General features: G+C 45.9%; 1 protein-coding gene across 1 annotated transcript in view; it reads left to right on the plus strand.

Annotated features, from left to right (window-relative positions):
• The window catches only part of SPATA16 (spermatogenesis associated 16), a 181,169-nt gene that overhangs the window by 97,462 nt on the left and 63,215 nt on the right, over positions 1-20,492 (plus strand). The window lies entirely within an intron of this gene.

A 20,492-nucleotide genomic window follows, 5' to 3' on the forward strand; every position in this document is an offset into this window, starting at 1 on the left:
CCCCCCAACCCCAGCATTCCGGCTTCGAAGCCAGCACCCAGCCGGAAGCCGCTCCTGGCTTCGAAGCCAGGACACTGGGGTTGGGGGGCGGGGCTGCGGCTTTAGAACAGCACGCCCAGAAGCCACTTCTGGGCATGCTTCAGAATGGCGTGTCTGGCTGGAAGCCACCCACCTGCCTAGGGCGCAAAATAGTCTGGCGCCGGCCCTGGGTATTAGGATGTTTCTTCTAATATTTAGGCAAAATCAGCTTCCATGCAATTTCCACCAATTGATTCTACTCCTGCCCTTAGAAACAACAGAATACAAGTCTGCTCCATCTTCTGCATGGCAGCCTTTAAGGTATTTGGCGGCTGCTACCATGTCTCCCCTTAGTCTTCTCTTCTCCAGGATAAACATACCCAGCTCTTTCACCCATTCTACATAGGACTTGATTTCCAGTCCTGTCACAATCCTGGCTACTCTTCTGTGGGCACGCTCTAGTTTGTCAATGTCCTTCTTAAAATGTTGAGCCCAGAACTGGACACAGTCCTCTAAATGTGGCCTCACTAATGTAGAAAAGAGTGGAACTATGACTTCATTGAATTTTCTCAAAATGCTGTGAGACTGTAGACAGCACCAGTATCTCTGTGGGAACACAGAACACACCGAATCCTATTTGGTGAAATTCCATCTTCATCACAACAGTTAAAGCTGCAGGAGCCATGCCCTCTTTCATACCTGGTCACGAGGGCAGGGCTCCTGCAGCTTTAACTGTTGTGATGAAGAGGGGAATTTCACCAGGTGCTGCGTGCATACAAATGACACCTGCTGAAATTCCCTTTTCTATGCAACTGTTAAAGATACGGGAGCCCTGTCCTCCTTTCCATATGGTCACCCTACACTAACTATTGCCAGGGCTTTTTTCAGTCATCAGTTGACAACCCTAAATGGTTAGTGTACTTTCAGCAACAAACCCAGTTTTACTACTACAGTGTGTGAGAAAAGGCTATCATACTTTTTATGCTTTTGATGGTTTTAAATTTTTGTTTATCTGTTTTTAATGTTCATTGTTTTTAACTTTGGTAAACCGGCCAGAGAGCTTCAGCTATGGGGCGGTATATAAATGTAATAAAATAAATAAATAAATAATAGTGGCACCATCCAAGTTAGTACCTGGCCACTTTACACACAGACAGGGAGCAAGGAACCTATCACTTACATATACTGGGGTGGGGGTGGGGGTTTCCAAAAAGAAAAAAGGGGTGCGTCCTCTTTAAAATATCAATCAAACCTTCAAGGCATCCTCACTCCTTTCTCCTCTGGCCCTCCCCTCTTTCGAGCCGCTGATCTGGGTTCAGGAGTGTCATTTTTGCCTTGGGAAGATAATAAATTATCACGGATTGAAATACTTTACAGCCACGAGGGATGATTATCTACACTGACCTCCTACCTAATGTGCAGGGCATATCATTTCACTAGCAATTCCTTCACAAAGCCTAATATCCTCCATCTGTATCCTCCGTCTCTCCCCTTCCCCAACCAGCCCACAGAAGCCGTCTCTCTTCTAAAGATTTCTCTGATAGGAAATCCATCATGTTCCTTCACAAGCTGTCTGTCTGATTAATTACGGGTTTATTTGTTTTTCTAACTGCGCTTTGTTTTCTTGTCAAATTTGTCTAGATTCTGCTTGTGCCCAGCAGCAGAACTTATTACAACGTATTCTGCAAGATAAAAAAAGATCTGTCTCTTGACAGGTATCTTTGCCCATATGAATAAGTACAGACCAGCAAGGGTGTTCATCTCGCTCCATCTCTGACCCCCCCCTCCCCCTGTGGTCCCAGTCTGGCCTTTTGCATTTCCCCAGAATCACACCCATTTTCCCAACTCCCAGGCCATTTCTACACCTGCCTTTTTTCCAGGGATCATCCCAGGATCATCCCTGTACATCCGAGTGACACACAGGGGATCCTGGGATCAGGCAGGGACGATCCTTCCATTTTCCTGGGATAATCCTTAGGTATAGAAAGGGCCCTAGTCATTTGGTGGATGTACAGTTTTTGCATGGGTTTTCCCCTATTCCAAAAAGTGAAACACCTCTCCAAAGGCTTAGCTACTGGCAATAAGAACTTTAAACGAAAATAGGCTATTTTAGTATTTAGGCTTCACCCCTTCTGACTTCAGTCCTGACCACCATTGGGAATGTGGCTCTCGAGACCTTGGACCGAAAGAGGTTCCCCACCCTTGATCTACCTTCTCCCCACCTCCGTCTTAATTTGGGCTCTGGTGGTACAAGGGTGCTGATGGCTAGAATATGCCCCCTTGGTTGGTTGGTTTCTTTATTCCTTTTCTATACCACCCAATAGCTGAAGTTCTTTGGGCAGTTCACAAAAATTAAAACCATAAAGTACAACTTATAGTATAAAACTTAAACCGTGATATAAAAGTACAACCAGAATAAAACCGAGCGGCAATGCAGATTTAAAACAGCAAAGTTAAAAGACTAGAATGGTCAAATGTTAAAATACTGGGGAAATAAAAAGATCTTCACACGGTGCCGGAAAGAGTACAACATAGGTGCCAGGCAACCCTCTCTAGGAGCTCAGTCCACAGGTGGGGTGGCACTGCAGAGAAGGCCCTCCTCCTGGTATCCATCCGCGTGACTTCCTTTGGCAGGGGTTCATGGAGAAGGACATCTGAAGATGATCTTAGGGTCCAGGCAGGTACATATGGGAGGAGGCGTTCCGTCAGATAACCTGGCCCCAAGCTGTTTAAGGCTTTGAATGTTAATACCAGCACTTTGGATCAGGCCTGGATCTGGACTGGCAGCCAGTGAAGCTGGAAAAGCAGTGTTCTTGTTGGCCACTTAACAATCTTACTGCCCTGTTTTGGACCAGCTGAAGTTTCCAGACCATTTTCAAAGGCAGCCCCACATATAAAGCATTATAGCAATCCAGACAAGACTTATCAGAGCATGGTTAACTGTAACTAGGCTATCTCTATCCAGATAAGGGTGCTCCTTGCCACCGAGTTCACCTATGCCTCAAGTGACAGTTCTGGATCCAAGAGCACCCCCAAACTATGAAACATCCTTTAGGGGGAGGGCAACCCCTCTGAGCTGATCCTGAACAAATTGGGGTTCCCTCTCCCTTCCCCAGCCTGATTTATTCTTAGCAGGGCTGTTGTTGCTGCTGCTGCTGCTGGTGGTACTTGGACACTCTCTTGCACATGCTCAGCCAGTCTACCAGCCTGCTTCCTTCCCTTCAGCCTCCGTCCCCACCATCACCTCATGCCCCCATCCCTGCCTGAGCCAATGTCCTTCCATCCATGCCCATGTGGGGAAGCCTGCCTGACCCAGCACTGCACCACCTCCACCAAGGGCTCCCTCAAATTTGAAGCCAGTCCGATTATGGATCAGGCTGTAGACTGTGGACGAGGCTACAGACAGAGAGAGGTGTAAGTGGACAGCTCTGTTCCCAAGCCATCATTACGCAGGGCTGGTCCTGACAGATATTAAGCCCTCAGTAGGGCCCATCTGTTTTTAGCCATTTCCTTCTGAGTTCAGGTTATTTAAAAAGCCTCCGTCAGAGAAGAGCTTCTAATCCTTTTGTCCTTGGGGAGAGAAGAAGCAGAGCATTTAAGTAGCAGCCCGTTTTGCACGGCACCAGCAGCAGTGCGAAATTGATGAGGCTCATGACCGTCTACTGGCTTGGCGTCAGGCTACTCTTCGCACTTAGAAGGAGAACGCTGCCGTGCAGCTGCACACGCCTAGTAAATTCTGTTCCGAGGGCACTGAAATTACACCACTGTTTACCAACCAAACCTCTGGATCATTTACAAAACAAAAAAATAAAATAAAATGGGGAACCCAAGAAGCTGCAGTGATCAGAGGCCAGCTATACCTAATTTGGGATGTGCTACCCAAGCACATAGCATAGGCCAAACTCGGCAGAGGGTCATGAATCCCCCACTGAATAGTAATTTTGGATTTTGGAGGCCATCTCCATGACATCTCAGTATTTATTTTTTTATTTATTTATTCATTTATTTATTACATTGCTTTACCACCCAATAGCTGAAGCTATCTGGGCGGTTCACAAAAAAAAAATTATTTATAGGATTTTTATCCCACCCTTCAGCCAAAAAGATTCCCAGATATAATCAGTAAAACAAGACAGTCCATGTCCACAAACTTACAATTTTTTTTTAAAAAAAACAACACACAAGGGAAAAGAATAGTGAGGGAGAGGGGAAACAATACCTTAAGAGCTTCGCTGCATGAGCAATTTATCGCATGTTCATGATTGGCCACTCATGGAAGTTTGAAGGTCCTTTACATGACGCCTTCTGAGGGAAGCTGCACCTTCCCTCAGAAATCTTGCTTTTAAAAAGATCAAATATAATGCCCTATTAAAAATTATTGTGGGATGACACAGGCCACTAGATGGCATTGTTTTATTTAACTTTCTGGAATATTGCCAAGAGGGGAAGTTTTCAATTACAAATCATGTGGTCGCCGTTGGTCACCATCTAAAGAAGCCATAGTCCACGCAGAAAGACCCCAGAAGAAGAATAGTGTAAGGATGTCCGGGGGGGAGGGAGTTCCCTTAATGTAGAAATGCTCTTTCAGTGGGGCTGGTGGAATGGGCCTGCTTCTCACTCTCATCCACCTCCCTGTGCTGGTCTATGACTGAAATAAACCATTGGAATCATCTCCCTCTCTCATTTAGCTGTGCTGTTGGGACCTGCTCCCAGAGTGCATTGTTATGCTACATCACATTTGACTTCTTTAGGGGCAGGCTGGTTTTCTGGGCCCAGAGGCATATATTGATGCCTTAGTCAAACCATTGGTCCATCTGTCAGCAGCTTGCCAAAGTCCGCAGCAGATTAGTCCTTTCAAACCCCTCGCCCAAGATGTTTTAACTGGGTTGAGCCTGGGATCAGTGGACGCTGATGGCTCTGATTTAAGTGGGGTTATGAATCCATTCTGGGTTTCAGTCAGAACTCTAAAAGAGCTATCCAAGGTGCTGTGCCTCTTTTGGGGATAGGGTTCAGCACATGACATAGCTCCCTTAGACTTCTGGCTGGTTCTGATTAAAACCCAGGATGGATTTACAACCCCTCCAAAATCAGAGCCACCAGCCTCCACTGCACGACACATCACACAATACCAGTGCCACAATAATAAGCAGAATTCAGTGCAATCCTAAATGTGCTTGGAAGTAAAGGCCTCTGATTTCAATGGGACTTGCTACGGTGTAAATGTGTTGAAGCTACTACATTTTTCTCCTTCTTGCATAATACTAGAATCTCAGGTGATCCCATGAAACTGATTGGTAGGACTTTCAGGCCCGATAAAAGGAAGGACTTCTTCACACAGGGCATAGTTAAACTATGAAATTCAGTACCACAAGATGTAGTGATGGCCACCAATTTGGATGGCTTTCAAAGGGGATCTGAGAAATCCCTGGAGAAGGCTATCAATGGCTACTAGCCCTGATGGCCATGTGCTACCTCCAGTATCTGAGGAAATTAGCCAATATGCACCAGTTGCTGGGGAACATGGGTGGGAGGGTGCTGTTGCACTGTGTCCTGCTTTGTTGGTCCCTGACTGACAGCTAGTTGGCCACTGTGTGAACAGAGTGCTGGACTAGATGGACCCTCGGTCTGATCTACCATGGCACTTCTCATGCTGTTATGTTCTTACATGGACTTTAGCCAAGGTACGTTAAGAGCATAACAAGAGTCATGCTGGATCAGATGAAGGGCCTATCTAGTCGAGCATTGGCCAACCAGGTGCCCACACAAATCTCACAAGTAGGATATGATTGCACCCTCTGCCCATGTTCCCCAGCAACTGGTGTACATGGGCATACAGCTTCTGATACTGGAGGCTGCATGTTGCCATCAGGACTGGTTGCCATTGATAGCCTTCTCCAGGACTCTGTCTAACCCCCTTTTAAAGCCATCCAAAGTGGTGGCCATCACTACGACTTGTGGTAGCAGGTTCCATAGTTTGACTATGCATTGTGTGAAGAAGTCCTTCTGTCCTGAATCTCCCACCAATCAGCTTCATGGGGTGATCCTGGGTTTGAGTATTATTAGAGGGGGACAAAAATGTCTTTCTCTACTCCCTCTACACCATGCATAATTTGGTACACCTCTATCATGTCGCCCCTTACTCACCTCTTTTCTACGCTAAACAATCCCAGATGTTGCAACCTTTCCTCATAGAGGAATTGCTCCAGACATATGATCGTTTTAGGTGGACATCTAAAACAATGTCCACCTAGACAATTTCTAATGTGACCAAGGAATTCCACGCTAGAAAACTGCCTCCACGTGCATATCTCCTTTGCTGGATCGAAGTGGCACTAAGTCTGGATCCACTTTCCTGCAAAATAATACACTTACAGTTTGTTGTAACATCTAACACTTCCTGAACTTTAAAATAAATCTCTTAAGCCTTTGTGCTTTTTCCTTTTAGAGCTCAGCAGAACACAGAGATATATTTTTGGTTGTTCCGCAAGGCCAGTTTTAAAATAACTACATCATGTACAAAAATACTGCCATCGTCTTAAGTTATTAAACACATTTAAGAACCTAAATAATAAGCTGATATGTGACGTGACCTACATTAGTAGAAGCAGAAAATGGCAGATAAGCTAGATGTTCCCAGCTGTTGTACACTGAATGTTTTATTCATTGAATAACCACTGCTGAATGAGAAAGGGCAAAAAATGTGCTGTGCTATTCTACTTCCCCCACCCACACCCACCCCGTTCTTATTTCCCCCATGGAAATAAAAATAACCTAAGGAGATTGTAACAGTAAGAGCATATTCTTCATATACTCTTTAAGAATATAAGAGTATTAGAAGAGCCATGCTAAATCAGACCAAGGACTTATCTAGTCCGGCATTCAGTTCCCACAGTAGCTAACCAGATGCTCATGGGAAGCCCACAAGTAGGACATGCGCACACTAGCACCCTCTCACGTGTGCCCCCCTGCAACTGGAGTACATAGGCACACTGCCTCTGCTAGTGGATGTAGCACATAGCCATCAGGACTAGAACCATTAATAGCTGTATCCTCCAGGAATTTATCCAATCCCCTTTCAAAGCCATCCAAATTGGTGGTCATCACCACATGTTGTGGTAGTGAATTCCACTGCATAATAATAATAATAATAATAATAATAATAATAATAATAATAATAATAATAATAATAATTTGTATCCCGCCTTTTGCCCAATAATGGGCCTCAAGGCAGCCATACTCTGCTGTGTGAAGACGTACTTCCTTTCATCTGTCCTGAATCTCCCACCAATCAGCTTCATGGGATGACCCCATTGGGTTCCAGTATTACGAAAGAGGGAGAAAAAGGTCTCCCTATCCACATTCTCCACGCCTTGCATAATTTTGTACTCCTCTATTTGAAGGGCTGCCCAGTCTAAGTCTGACTTCAAGCTAAAGACATAAGAAAGGAAAGCAGCTCAGCAAACCCCTTTGGGATGCATCGGAGTCGTTAGGGACTGGTGCCGCGTGATGCCTTTGGCCTCCTGAGGGAACACCTTATCTCTCAGCCTCTTCATTGATGTCTTCCCAGTGCTCAAGACCGCAAAATGCTTACCATGCTATCTGGTTGGCCTACATAGATTATGGGGATAGGTAGGTGATATGTTAACCTCCCTATTTAAGGCACAAAACACATTGTACGATTCTTCAGGGAACCACACACACACACACACACACACAGGCAGAGAATATGATTTTATCATTACAACAACTTTAGTATCAAACTAAAATTTAAATTGAGGCCTACTAGAATCTTTCACAGCTACTGCCTGACCTGATCTAGCTTGTGTGGAGACAGTGCTTAAGCCCGGAATAAAACCTTGCTTAGAACCGCTCCAGAGTCTACTATGCTAGATACAGGCCATAGGAGATATGCTAACAATACATTTCCAATGCAACAAAAATACTTTTATGACCCAACACAATTCCCCAACACTTTCCTTGTCCCATTGGTTTTTCTTTTCCCCTCCTTCCCTTCTCTTTCCTCTTTTTATCTTCTTTCCCACATGCCCATATCACCTGAGCCTAATCTACACCAAGCAGGTATTGCACTACGAAAGCAGTATATAAAAGGCAGGAGCCACACTACTGCTTTATAGCAGTTTGGGCCCATTGACACATACCGTGTACCGCTTTCATACCACTGTATCCTGCTTGGTGTGGTCCCTGCCATTTATTTATTTATTGATTGAGAGCCGAAGCTCTCTGGGTGGTTCACAAAAATTAAAACCATGAAGAGCATAAAAACAACCAACAAACTAAAAACACAAATACAAAATACAATATAAAAAGCACAACCAGGATAAAACTACACAGCAAAAATTGATATAGGTTAAAATATGGAATTAAAACAGCAAAGTTTATATACCTCTTTCATAGTGCAATATCCCGCTTGGTATAGATTAGGCCCTGGTGGCCACCAGGCACTCCCTCTGTCTCTCCCTCCCTCGTTGTCACACTCACACACATAACTTGGGTATCACTTTTGTGCTATAGGTGTTGATTACAAGCAAACAAATAAACAAGTAACAAGATAGCCTAAATGCTCCATTATTCTTTCCATTGCCTTCCCCTCCCCCTACCTGCTGTTGAGACCTTCACTTTATTGAGGCAAATTTGTAAGCAACACCAGTTTCTTGGTAGGACCTGCATGACTTGCAAAAATTCAGTGACCCTTAATGCTTTGCTCCCTCTGTTACTCCTCATAATACCCTTAGTGTTTAAAGTGCCAGAAGACTCCCTGTGTCTTTTCTGAATGCTTCTGTTGTTTTCTCTTAGTCATACAGAAGTATGTGGTGAAATTCTGGAACTGCAAGCTGGTAAGCAGGTACGCTGGGCCTGCGCTCTAAAATAAGCAGGTCAGCTGGGCCGCTCACCATCCCTACCCCCAAATTCCACCCCTGAGGCTTGTCACGAAGCAACCAGTATCTTACTGGTCCAAGCAATAAAACCACGTTCTCTAATGTAACTAGCAAAGCCAGTGAATTCTCAACAATACCAGGCTCTGCTGACAACCTACCAAGCTCCATCCGTGGCCTATAAGATTACATCAGTTCCCAGCTCTGCCACAGACCCACCACGTTGTGCCTTGCCATGGCTTTCCTTTCCTGGCCCATTCAGGGAATCAGCATTTTTCAAAACCCAAAGCTGGTCATTCCTAATGATGGAAATATCATTCAATCCTTCTATTTCCGATGTCCATGATGTGAGTGCCATTGCTTATGTAGCCAAAATGGCACCACCACCCCACACACAAGGGACTCGGAGAAACCCCAAGATTTGCAAAACTACCAAAAAAATTAGGGGGGAATCCTCCAAAACAGCCCAGTGAGGACTGAGAGTGTTCAGTGTCCACAAAATACTCAGAGGAAAAACAATATTAGAACAGGGTTAAGAATGGGAATGGAATAGAGTGGCTGAAATCAGGAACGGCAGTATTCCATGCTGCAATATTTTGTTGCAGAACCTACATGATATGTAACAAATACCCATTAGAGATCTCACATCCCTGAGGAGCCATTGGCCAACAAGCCAAGACAAAAAGCTTGCATCCTTTCATTCTTTCATGTCTGATAGCAACTTGTGGCTCCCTGACTCCTATTCCTCACAAGGCTTTCTCCCTCCCCCAATTTTCTTTCAGTTTTACTTCACTGTTTTGAGTCCACCCCTCCCTTTGAAATAGGCTCTTCAAGTTTTATTTGAGCTTGTCCTCTGTGGAGCCCAGCTTGGCTATATATCAGCTAAATGCCAGGATGTGCAAGTCCAAAATCATTCCTCCAGCATTGTTGTGGTGCATGTTTGTCAGTGATAAGTAAGAAGAGTGTGTGCCTTGGGCCTTGGCAAAGGTCAGAAACCTCAGAATTCTGATTCCTGTGCTGAATGCCTCCTAAAGCTTGTGAAGGGTGAGGACACAACATTTTCCAAAGAGCAGTGGCCCAGTTTGGGAGCACCATCGGCACATTCGTACAAAACCACCGCTTTTTCTTGGCCAGGGTGAGCACTGAAAAACTGTCAAGGTCACTTGGAAGCTGGGAAAATCCAGCTGTGGAGAGAGACACAAATTGGCTAATGCTTGTGACACTGCCCGTGGACCTTCCCTTCCCCAATCCCAGAGGAGTTCTGCAAGTGATTTTTCTTCATTGTGTCATGTCTCCCAGCCCTTGGACCTTCCAGAGAATCCTAATGAGGATGAGGCACAGACTACTTCCTTTGAAGGAAGGACCATCAGTGCTTTATTCATGCCCCTCCCAGCCAGAGATCACAGCCCTGACACCACCCTTTGTCTTGGTGAATTGAGTCCCCCACAGAACCTCCATCTCTCTAGCCTCGCAGAAACCTGACACTACAAAACCAGGTGAAGACCCTCTAACAGTCAAGTCTGCTCCTCCAGGAAGGGTGGAGCTGGCCACACTGCAGCTCTCATCAGCCTACATATGGCTTCAGTTGGCTTTAGCTCCCTGCTGAGACAACATCCACATCTTATTGTAGTAGGAGAGAGTTCCAGCCAGCAGAAATGACCTGGAGCTATCCAAGGTCCTGTTTTCTTTTTGCCTCATTCTGACTGTCATCAAATGCTACCAGCTTCTCTTGTGAGCCTCAAGGGATCACAGAACGAGGCACCGTGCAGCCCCGCTCCTGCTTGGAACTACCTCTCAGAACAGCTGCATGAAGCTACCTCTCTTACTTGGTTCAAAATCCTCCTCTAAGCCCACTTTTTCAGCCTCCTAGTTTCCATATCATACTGCAAGTTAACTAAGCCTAAGCATGCATAGCTGAAACAACCACATAGTGCTTCACTGTTTACCCCATCTTCATTTCTGTAGCTTTCCCATGTTGAATTTTAGATTGTAAATTCCTTCGGGCAGGGACCTGCTCTCGTCATTCATTCATTCATTCCATTTCTAGATCACCCAATAGCCAAAGCTCTCTGGGTGGTTTACAACATGATAAAACATAATATAAAACCTTTAATATAGAAAATATTTAAAACAACCATAAAACTACAAGGACCCAATTAAATAAAACATCTACATTAAAATGCCCCATAGTATGCTGTGAAAAGCTTGGGCTTAGAAGAAAGGCTTAACCTCGTGCCAAAAAGATGACAATGTTGGTGCCAGGCAGACCTCACTGGAGACAGCATTCTACAACCAGGGGGCCACCAGTGAGAAGGCCCTCTCCCTTGTTGCCATCCCCCAAAGCTCCCTCAGAGCAGGCTCTCAAAGGAGGCCTTCCGATGTTGATCTTAGTATATGTGTAGGTCCATACTGGGAGAGCTGTTCTGTCAAGTATTGTGGTCCCGACCCATGTAAGTCTTTATAGGTCAAAATGAGCATCTTGCCAGTGCAGCCTTCTGGTCCCTGCTACTGTATCAAACTGGCAACTGCATTTTGCACAAGCAGCATCTTCTGAACCTTCTTCAAAGGCAACCCTACTTAGAGCACATTGCAGTAATCTAACTTGGGGGTCACCAAAGCATAGACTACTGAAGCCATGTTATCCCTGTCCAGATAGCGGCATAGCTGGACCATCAGCCAAAGCTAGTAGAAGGCACTCCATGCCACTGAGGCCACCTAAGCCTCAAGTGATAATGACTCCAACATGGAGTGATAGCCAGATGAAAAAGACTTGGCTATGATTGCCAGTACCTAAGATGGCACCCAGTCACTCACCAGGTTCCAGTAAGGGAGAGCACTGCAATTGGTTGCTCAAGCAACATGGATATGGCATCTCTCAGCCAAAGACCCAGATGTCTTGGGAAAGTCCTTGGGGTCTTCACAAAACACAGGCAGTTTGTCAAACACTATTTGATAGGGATGTGCTCCGCTCCGATTAGGAGCGTAGAAGCAGTAGCGGATTGGCCTGCTCCGCCTTACCCAGAGGCGGAGTAGGAGCGGACCGCGGACCCCCTAGAAGCAAGGCGAAGAGAAGCGCCCATTTTTCGGAGCTCCGAGTTCAGGCGGAGCGCTCCGGTCGCCATCTTGAAAACATTTCGCCATAGGATTGCATTGCGGCAAATAATCGCGCATAACTACGTTGTTTTTGAAGCTATCGTTCTGGAAATTCTTGTGCACAGAGAGTCGTGGATGGGGGTCATTTTGAGACCACTCTCACCTCTCTGCGTTGTCTGGGTCGCGGGCTATATTTTTTTGAAAATCGGGTCAACCGCGCGGCTCAAACTGCGTTTTCGGCTTTTCGCCCATAGGATTGCATTGAGGGAAAGAATCGGGGATAACTGGGGGGGGGTTTAAGCTATCGTTCTGGAAATTCTTGTGCACAGAGAGTCGTGGATGGGGGTCATTTTGAGACCACTCGCAACTTTCTGCATCGTACGGGTCGCGGGCTAGACGTTTTTAAAAAATCGGCGGGAAAAATACCTTTTTCAAAGGGCTGAGGGGCAGAGTCAGCTCCCGGTCATGATGATCCCAAAGTTGGAGGAGGGCATAGGCAAAACAGGTAACTTGGGATTCTGGGAAACTTCTCTTTCTTCATCTGAACGGGCTTTTCCCCGTGTTTTTTAACACAGTAGCCCCACCAAATGCACAAACACAACCTGAAATCATATACTAAGCCAAGAATAAGAGATAGAAACACAGCACTGCTCCCCACCCTAACCTTGGGGAACAACTGAATCGATGTGGTGCAAGGGGATGAGCTCCCCTAGGGCATCTCATCGTGGACGTGCCCCCACTCTATCCTGCACTGGAAGGCCATTAGAGCCTTCCAAAGAGAGTAAAACGGTGGAGCAATGCCTATCATGAGTTGAAGTGAATGGTCACTTTTCAGTGGTGGAGCAATGCCTGTTCTGAGTCGAAGTGAGCGTTTTACTTCTTCTCAGAGCTGTGGCTGTCAGTGTCTTGAACTGGCAGCTACTTCCCCCTCCCCCGGGCACGTCCCCCTATTGCTGGTAAAAGACAGATATAGCCTTTTAAAAAAAGTTCTTCTTGTTGTTTATTGAGCAACACTGCTGCTTTTAATTCCACCCCTCCTTTGTTTATTGATTGATTTATTCCATTTTATATGCATTACTGGCTTATCCTTGGCTCACTTCCTTATGCCCCCAGAAATGCCAGCTGCATGCCTGCCTGCCTTCCCTCCCTCCTCCCCTGCCCACCTCGCAGGGATGGTGTGTGTGGGGTGCCCGATTTTCAAAAATTCGCCAAAAATCAGGGGATGATGGGATTGCTTTGAAACTTGGCGTGCGTGTGTATATCCCCATGAGGTGTCATGGTGCCAAACATGAGGTTTCTAACTTGAACAGAAAAAAAGTTGTATAATTTTTTAGCTTTCAATGCAAGCCTATTGGGGGGGAAACGGAGCTCCGGATCCGGATCCGGATCCGGAGCTCCGGGCGGAGCGGAGCGGAAGTGGGCGGAGCGGGGGCGGGGCGGAGCGGCCCGATCCGGAAAATGGCGGATCTGCAAGTGAAGCGGAGCGGGGGGTCTGTGCACACCCCTACTATTTGAAGGGTGGGACACCTGGTTAGCAAGGAAAAGCCCTGCACGTCTACTGAAAGCTTCCAGGCTGAAATTGTAGCAGGAGGAGGAGGAGGAGGAGACCCATGAGGAAGAGGTCCATAAGGTGAAGGCGGCCCCCAAGGCTAAACAGCAACGCAATGGGCCCCATTGCTCATGGGACCAGCCAAGCTGCTCACAGTCTGTAAGGCACCAGGGGCCTCTTGAAGTTTGAGGAGGGGACTTGGGTTCCTTTCCCCTCACACATGCACATGCTACTGTAGTGTGAGTGAGTGTGTGTTTAATGACTGCCAACCTAAAGCAAGACTGGTGACTGATCATCAGGACAGATGGCTGATCCAGCATTCGACATATTGGTGGTCTTTATGGATACTGTCACAGGTTTAAGTTAAGGACAGCTAGACAAAATGGGCCCCACGTTTCCTTTAGTCTAGGGCTTTTAGAAGATATTACCACCACCCCATATGATCATGACGGTTAGAAACTTGCTTTTTGGAGGAGGAGGAGGAGGAGGAGGAGGAGGAGGAGGAGGAGGACACACACTTTGCATACAGAAGGTCCCAGATTCAATTCTGTAACACCTCCAGGTTAAAGGATCCCATCACTAGCTAGAATAAACAACACTGAGCTGGCTGGATTCATAATCTGATTCAGGATAATGTAGCTCAATATATTCCACTGCTGAAATTCCCATGGTCTACAGGAAGCGGAAGAGAAGGAGGGTTGTTTTGCTGTGCCATGACCATCAGCAAAACTACTGTTCCCTTCCTGTGGACAATCTGCAGTGAATATTATGGACAATCTGCAGAAAGGGTCATACCAGGAGGAGCATGACCAACCTTTACGTCACTCAGTGTGAGTAATACACTGTGGGGAACACCACTTACTCTTTAAAAATAAAAACTCCCCTTGTTCTGATCATGAAATATTTAGGGACTCGAGATTTCATGTCCATGAAGACTTTAGCACACACAAACACACAAATCCAGAAGGAGAATGAAGCAAATAGCTCTGACGTGCACAGCCATTATTGGGGGCAGAAAAATGGGTCATATCCTTCATGGTGATATATATAGCGGTGTTTCATCTACTGCTTTTCCGTTTTATGTGACCTTTTATTGATGATTCCCTCCAAACCAGTCACTGTTTGCATGTCACTCTGACTGTGGATGCCATCAAGACTTTGTTGACATGATTTTCCTCCTGCCTCAGAGTCATGTCTGGTTCAAATAAAAGCGAATCGAGCAAGCAAGTGCTGGCATAACCTTTGTCAGCAGGGCCCTGCACACAGGGATCAAACGATGAAGAAATTGCAGGACCTGTGACGAGGGATAGACAGACTCATCTGGGCCTGGAGCAGTGGGCGCTCATGGCCTCCCCGCTGCCACTCACCTGGATTGCTCGGTGGGAGATCCGCGAGTGCCTGCAGCCGCCCGCTTCTCTCTGCAAGCCGGCAGTTTCTGTAAAAACTGAGCTCCTGAATGTGCGTAGATCTAATCTTGTGCACAATGGCTGCTGTAAATGGCCATTTCTGCAAGATCAGAGATGTAAAGGGCCCCTTCCTTTAATGTTGCAGAAATGGCCATTTACGGCGCGCGCACACACACACACACACACACACACACACACAGAGAGAGATCAGATCTGTGCACTTTTGGGAGCCCAGCTTTTACAGAAAATGCCAGCTTGCAACCAGCTTGCAGGGAGAAGTGAGCAGCTGTGGGCGCTCATGGCCTGCGCTGCACTCAACAACTACACATGTGAGTGCCCCATGGCTCAGTGAGTCGGGTCCAGGGATCTAGACGTGGGGGCTGCCCACCGGATTCCTGCACCCAACCAGACACCTATGATATCCCTACCTGCAATAGTCTCAAGGATATAGCCAAAAGGAACAAGAGTAGAGTCACTCATCAGTCTCAGGTTCCAGCTGCATCAGTAGCCACATGTTCACCCACAAAAATTAGCATGTGCAAATTTCACACAAATCTGTGCCCTCGCCTTTGGCAATGCGCAAGTCCCCCCACCCCCAGTATGAAGAGTGCCCTTAAAATGCACAGGAGCTATTTTGTAATGTATGATCCTTGCTGCCCAAGTCTTGCCTGTTCTCTAGGCATAAAGCCATCTTTTTTTCACCTATAGCTTCTTCTGTGAAATGGTTCGAAAGGGCAGATCCACTGCCTCGTGATGGCATCGGAGTGCATTTTATTTCCAGGACGTATTGTGTGAGGGCAAACAGATCAGATCACTGCTTTCATCCAAGGCAGCGTTCTCCTGCAAGCAAAGTGGCATAATGTGCACCCAAGTACCTGTTTGTGTCCATTACCAACGAGAAGACAAATACCGAACAACCTCAGCCTTTCCATTCCAGCCGAGCAGAGACAATTGTCTCGGCTTTTGGAAACATTACTCAGATTTACACATAATTTCTCCAGCAATTTTGCATCGCCGAGGAGTGACCTTGAATGTCTGTTCGTTCAGTCTGCCAGTGAAACGGCAAGTGGCAATTTCTCAGTTCCACACGGAGTTGTTTCAGTCCGTCCTTCCAGGATGCCTTCCTCCTTTGCCTTTGTGAATTCCCACCCACCCACTAAAGGGAACTAAATCTCCGACAAAAAGTGCCCATCAGGTCTCATGTTTCTCTAGTTAAGGTACTAGACAAACCTGTATATCCAAAATAAAAGGCAAACCTTTATACATTCTAAGTTTGGATACAATCGACATGTGGAAGGGATATTGGCATTGATCCCAGTGGCTCCAACCCCGGCCTCTACATATTGATCTGACCTTGTGCGCAGAGCCTTCACACACAGAAACAGTAGGCACACAGACTCTGATGGCACACAGATTGTGTCCATGGCATCCATCTTCTGAAAAAACTGAGTATACAGATCACACTTACAGCATCGTCAGACTGATGGATTTTCGTGTTTCCCTACCTTCACTATGGCTTTCTGTTGCTGTCTCACAATAGCAATGATCTCTTTACACAGGGAGAGAAAGAGGAAGCAGCAATGACCAAGTAGCCCATCCAGCTGCTCCGTTGCATTTCCACTTCCAGATGGGATTGTTTGGTATTGCTGCCTCTTGTTAAAAAGGCAGTTAGCAGAGAAATACAAAGCAGGATGAGTGTTTACCAGTCCCAAACGCACACACAGGATAAAAAACAAACAAAGGAGATCACACTTTCCTTCAGTCAAAAAAAAAAAAGTAAAATTGTTTACTCAGTTTCTTGCATAAAAATGCAGGTACAGCATTTAGTTTCAGAGAATGTTTGTTCAGTCTCTTTCTTTGTTCTACAACACCAGCAGGACAGAGAGCAAACACGTGTGCTTCCACAAATGGAAGAGATGAGAGAGAGAGAGAGAGAGAAGGAAGGAAGAGGAGGAGCAGAAAGCCACACGTAGTCTATAGCAATCCTAAGGCTAGCTATGCCCCAAATCCCCATGCATTAACTAGTTAACTGCAACACTGCCCCTTCCTGTTACTTGCAGAGGAGGCTGCAATATTCCCAACACTTCCAACCCCAATTTTTCATTCCACCCCCACCACTGTCACCCCACAACAGTCAGTCAGCATTCCATGCTGGGCAACTTTAGTCCTCATTTAGTCCACTGTTTTTCAGGCCAACTCCCTTGAACTATTTTTTCCCCTAAAGATGTGTGTGTGTGTGTTGTAAACCTTAGAGTTTCTCCAACCCTACTGATACCACCCTCTTGCATGTGATTTGTACTACTACATAAGCATAGACACTCACCTCTGAACATCAGCAACAGAAGGGATGATTCAACAGGACGTTCACCTATTTCCCTTACTTCTGGGTGTTCCGTGTTCTGCAAAAGCCTTTATAAAGACTGTGTGTTTGTATTCCTAGGATTTACAGGGTGCAGTGCAGCAAATTAGTCTGACGGGTCTATGCTCCTTGCTTGTTTTGCTGGTCTTTTTTCGGACCACATTTTTCTCTCTACTCTTTTTAGCCATTGTTTTGTTATTGGTTTTTCGTGGTTGTTGGCTATTGTATGTATATATTACACTTAACTTTTGTTAGTCACTTTCCTCCCACTCACCCCACTTCGCACACAAAGGGTTTGTATTTCCAATTTCATGCACGATTTCTCCAAGCCACAAAAACATTTGGCATGTGTCAAGAGCAGAACCAATGTTATTCCAACATCTGCACTAGCTCCCCTTCCAGGCACAATTTAAATACAACCAAGAGTATGTACATTCTCAGTTCCATAGCTAGACGGGGCTTTATCCCAGGGCGAACCCCGGAATCGTCCCTATGTGTTCACATGATGCACAGGGGATCCCAGGATCAGGGAGGGATCATCCACTTTGGCCTTGGTTTTTCCGCTGTCTTAGGAGCTGCGCCCATCGGGGATAGGGTGGGGAGAGTGGGGAAATTAATTTAATTTTAAAAACCACTTACCTTTTGCGCACGAGCGTTCGTGCGCTCCCGTCGCTTTATTTGTTTATTAAATTTATATACTGTCCCATAGCCAAAGCTCTCTTTAAAAGAAATTTTAAAATGGCGGGCATGACGCCTCTTCTCTTAAGGTTGTCGCGCATCGCACGTAAACGGAGGAGGGATCTCGCTTTAAATACAATGCGAGATCTTTCCTCCTCCGTCGCGTGATAAAAGGTAGGTCTAGCTAAGGCCTCAGGTTTTTTCTTCTTTTTCTCAAACAGGCCAAACTTCTAGTCTTTATGGATTCGAAGATATGTTTTGAAGTATGCAGGCAATGCCTGCTGGCATGTCAAAAGCCTGAAAATTGGTTACGGTTTCAGTGGTTCAGGGCAGCTGGGGAGAGGGGAAAGATTTTGAGCGAAAAAACCAGCTGGTGGGGAAAGGGCACAAATTCATAGCTTCTCCTGGATTTTTGAAATCCAGGGTAACTTAACCACCACTGTGTGTAATTTATCCTTCCTCAACCTGGTACCTTCCAGATGTGTTGGACTACAATTCCCATCATTCCCAGCTAGAATTGTTAATTGAAAATAAAAGAGAGGCAGAACCCAATGTAAAAGGGCTGAGGCAGATATGTATCTAGCCGTGATGCTAACTAATTTGAATCTCATCTCAAAACCCAATTCCTGCCACAATGGGGAATGAGAACTGATTGACTGGTTGATTCAAAATATTTATAAGCTGTTTTGAGAGCCAGGCCCTCACAAAGCGACATACAAAGGGGAATGATACAGAAGTATAATTACTCACATCAGTTAGGTGTAAAGTGACTAAGAGGGAAACTGTTGTGAGTAACACAAGCCATTCACGTTCTGAAGAAAAGATAAACCTCCAAGGCCTTCTTCAAGGCCTGTACTGGAGGGTCTAAGCATAAATCGAATGGAAGGGCACTCCAAATAATTGTAGGGCCACCACGAAGAAGGCCTTGTCTCTCACACTCACCAACCTAACTGATTTTAGCTACAGGCATACTAACAGGGTCTCCAAAGTAGATGTGAGATGGGCAGGATCATGGGGCAAACGTGGTCCTTGAGGTAACCCATTACCAAGCCACTTAGGGCTTTAAAAGTTACACCAATTCTTTTAATTGGGCCCAGAAACATACAGGTAGCCAATGCAACTGGTGCAAAAATAATGTTATATGTTCAGACTTTCTGGCTTCTATTAGCATCCAAGTGGCTGCATTTTGCACCAACGGAAGTTTCCAAACAGTCTATAGAAACATCCCCACATAAAGCAGATTACAGTTGTCCATCCTGGAGGTAACTACTGCATGGGTAACCAAGGCAACGTCCAGCCACTCCAGATAGAGCTACACCTGGGCATACAAGCCTGAGCTGGTAGAAGGCGCACCTTGCCACCACTGCTACTTGAGCTTCTCCAAAGAGCAAGGAGCCCAGGAGCACCCCTAGGCTGCATCCCTGGTCAGGCAGTACAACCCCATCCAGGATGAGTTTTACACCTCCATCCTGATTGGCTGGTTTCCAAACCCAGCCTTCATCCTTATTGGCTGGCTTCCCAAAGCTCCATCTTATCTAGATTAAAGTTAGCTTGTTCTCACTTTCATCTGTCCCAATGCCACATCCAGATACTGGATATGGAAATACGTACATAAAAGCCAAGAAGGGCATGCATGCCTGGATAGAACACAATCAATTAGGGTGACCAACTGTCAAGATTTTCCCGGATTTGTCCTGGTTTTTGTTCTTTCCATGGTGTCAGGGGGGATTTTCAATAATTTTCAATAATGTCCTGGAATGACACACCTTCCCCTTTAAGGCTGTCATTAGCATAGCAGGAGGGAGTGACATGTTTTCTTGAGGCACATCATTCCCCCACCCTGAGCTCCAATTGAGGTCTTAAAGGGGAAAGTGGGTCATTCGTGGACATTATAGAAAAGGCTCCAATTGGAGTGGATGGTGGTGGTGCAGAATGAAATCCTTTCCCCTCCTCCACTCCAATCGGGTTCTTTAAGGTGGCGGGGGAATAACGTACTTTCTGCAGGACTCAGAAAGCTGCTTCCCCATACACACACTAGTTGTCCTCTTTTTTGGTTTCCCAAATATGGTCACCCTACAATCAATGCACAGATAAAATATGAGAGTCAGTGTGGTGTAGTAGTTAGACTATTGGAATGGCACTCAAGAGATGCAGGTTTTAGTCCCCACTTGGCCATGAAGCTCACCTGGTGACTTTAGGCCAGTCACTGACTCTCAGCCTCACCTATCTCACTGGGTTTTTGTGAGGGTAAAATGGAGAGAGAGGGGGGGATCATATAAGCCATCTTGGGTTCCTTGGGGGAGATATAAGTGTAATAATAATAATAATATACACTGCCCTGTTTGAATGGCTGTCCAGTCCAAGTCCAGTTTAAAGATGAAGGCCACAGGAAGGGAGAGCAGGTGTCTTGAAGTTGCCTGTCAGCACTTAGCACCTGGATATCAGTCTGGGTCAGACAACATGCTAAGCCATGGTTAGGCTGCTAACCCTTTCAC

Source organism: Elgaria multicarinata, chromosome 8 (assembly GCF_023053635.1).
Source record: "Elgaria multicarinata webbii isolate HBS135686 ecotype San Diego chromosome 8, rElgMul1.1.pri, whole genome shotgun sequence".
Taxonomy (NCBI): domain Eukaryota; kingdom Metazoa; phylum Chordata; class Lepidosauria; order Squamata; family Anguidae; genus Elgaria; species Elgaria multicarinata.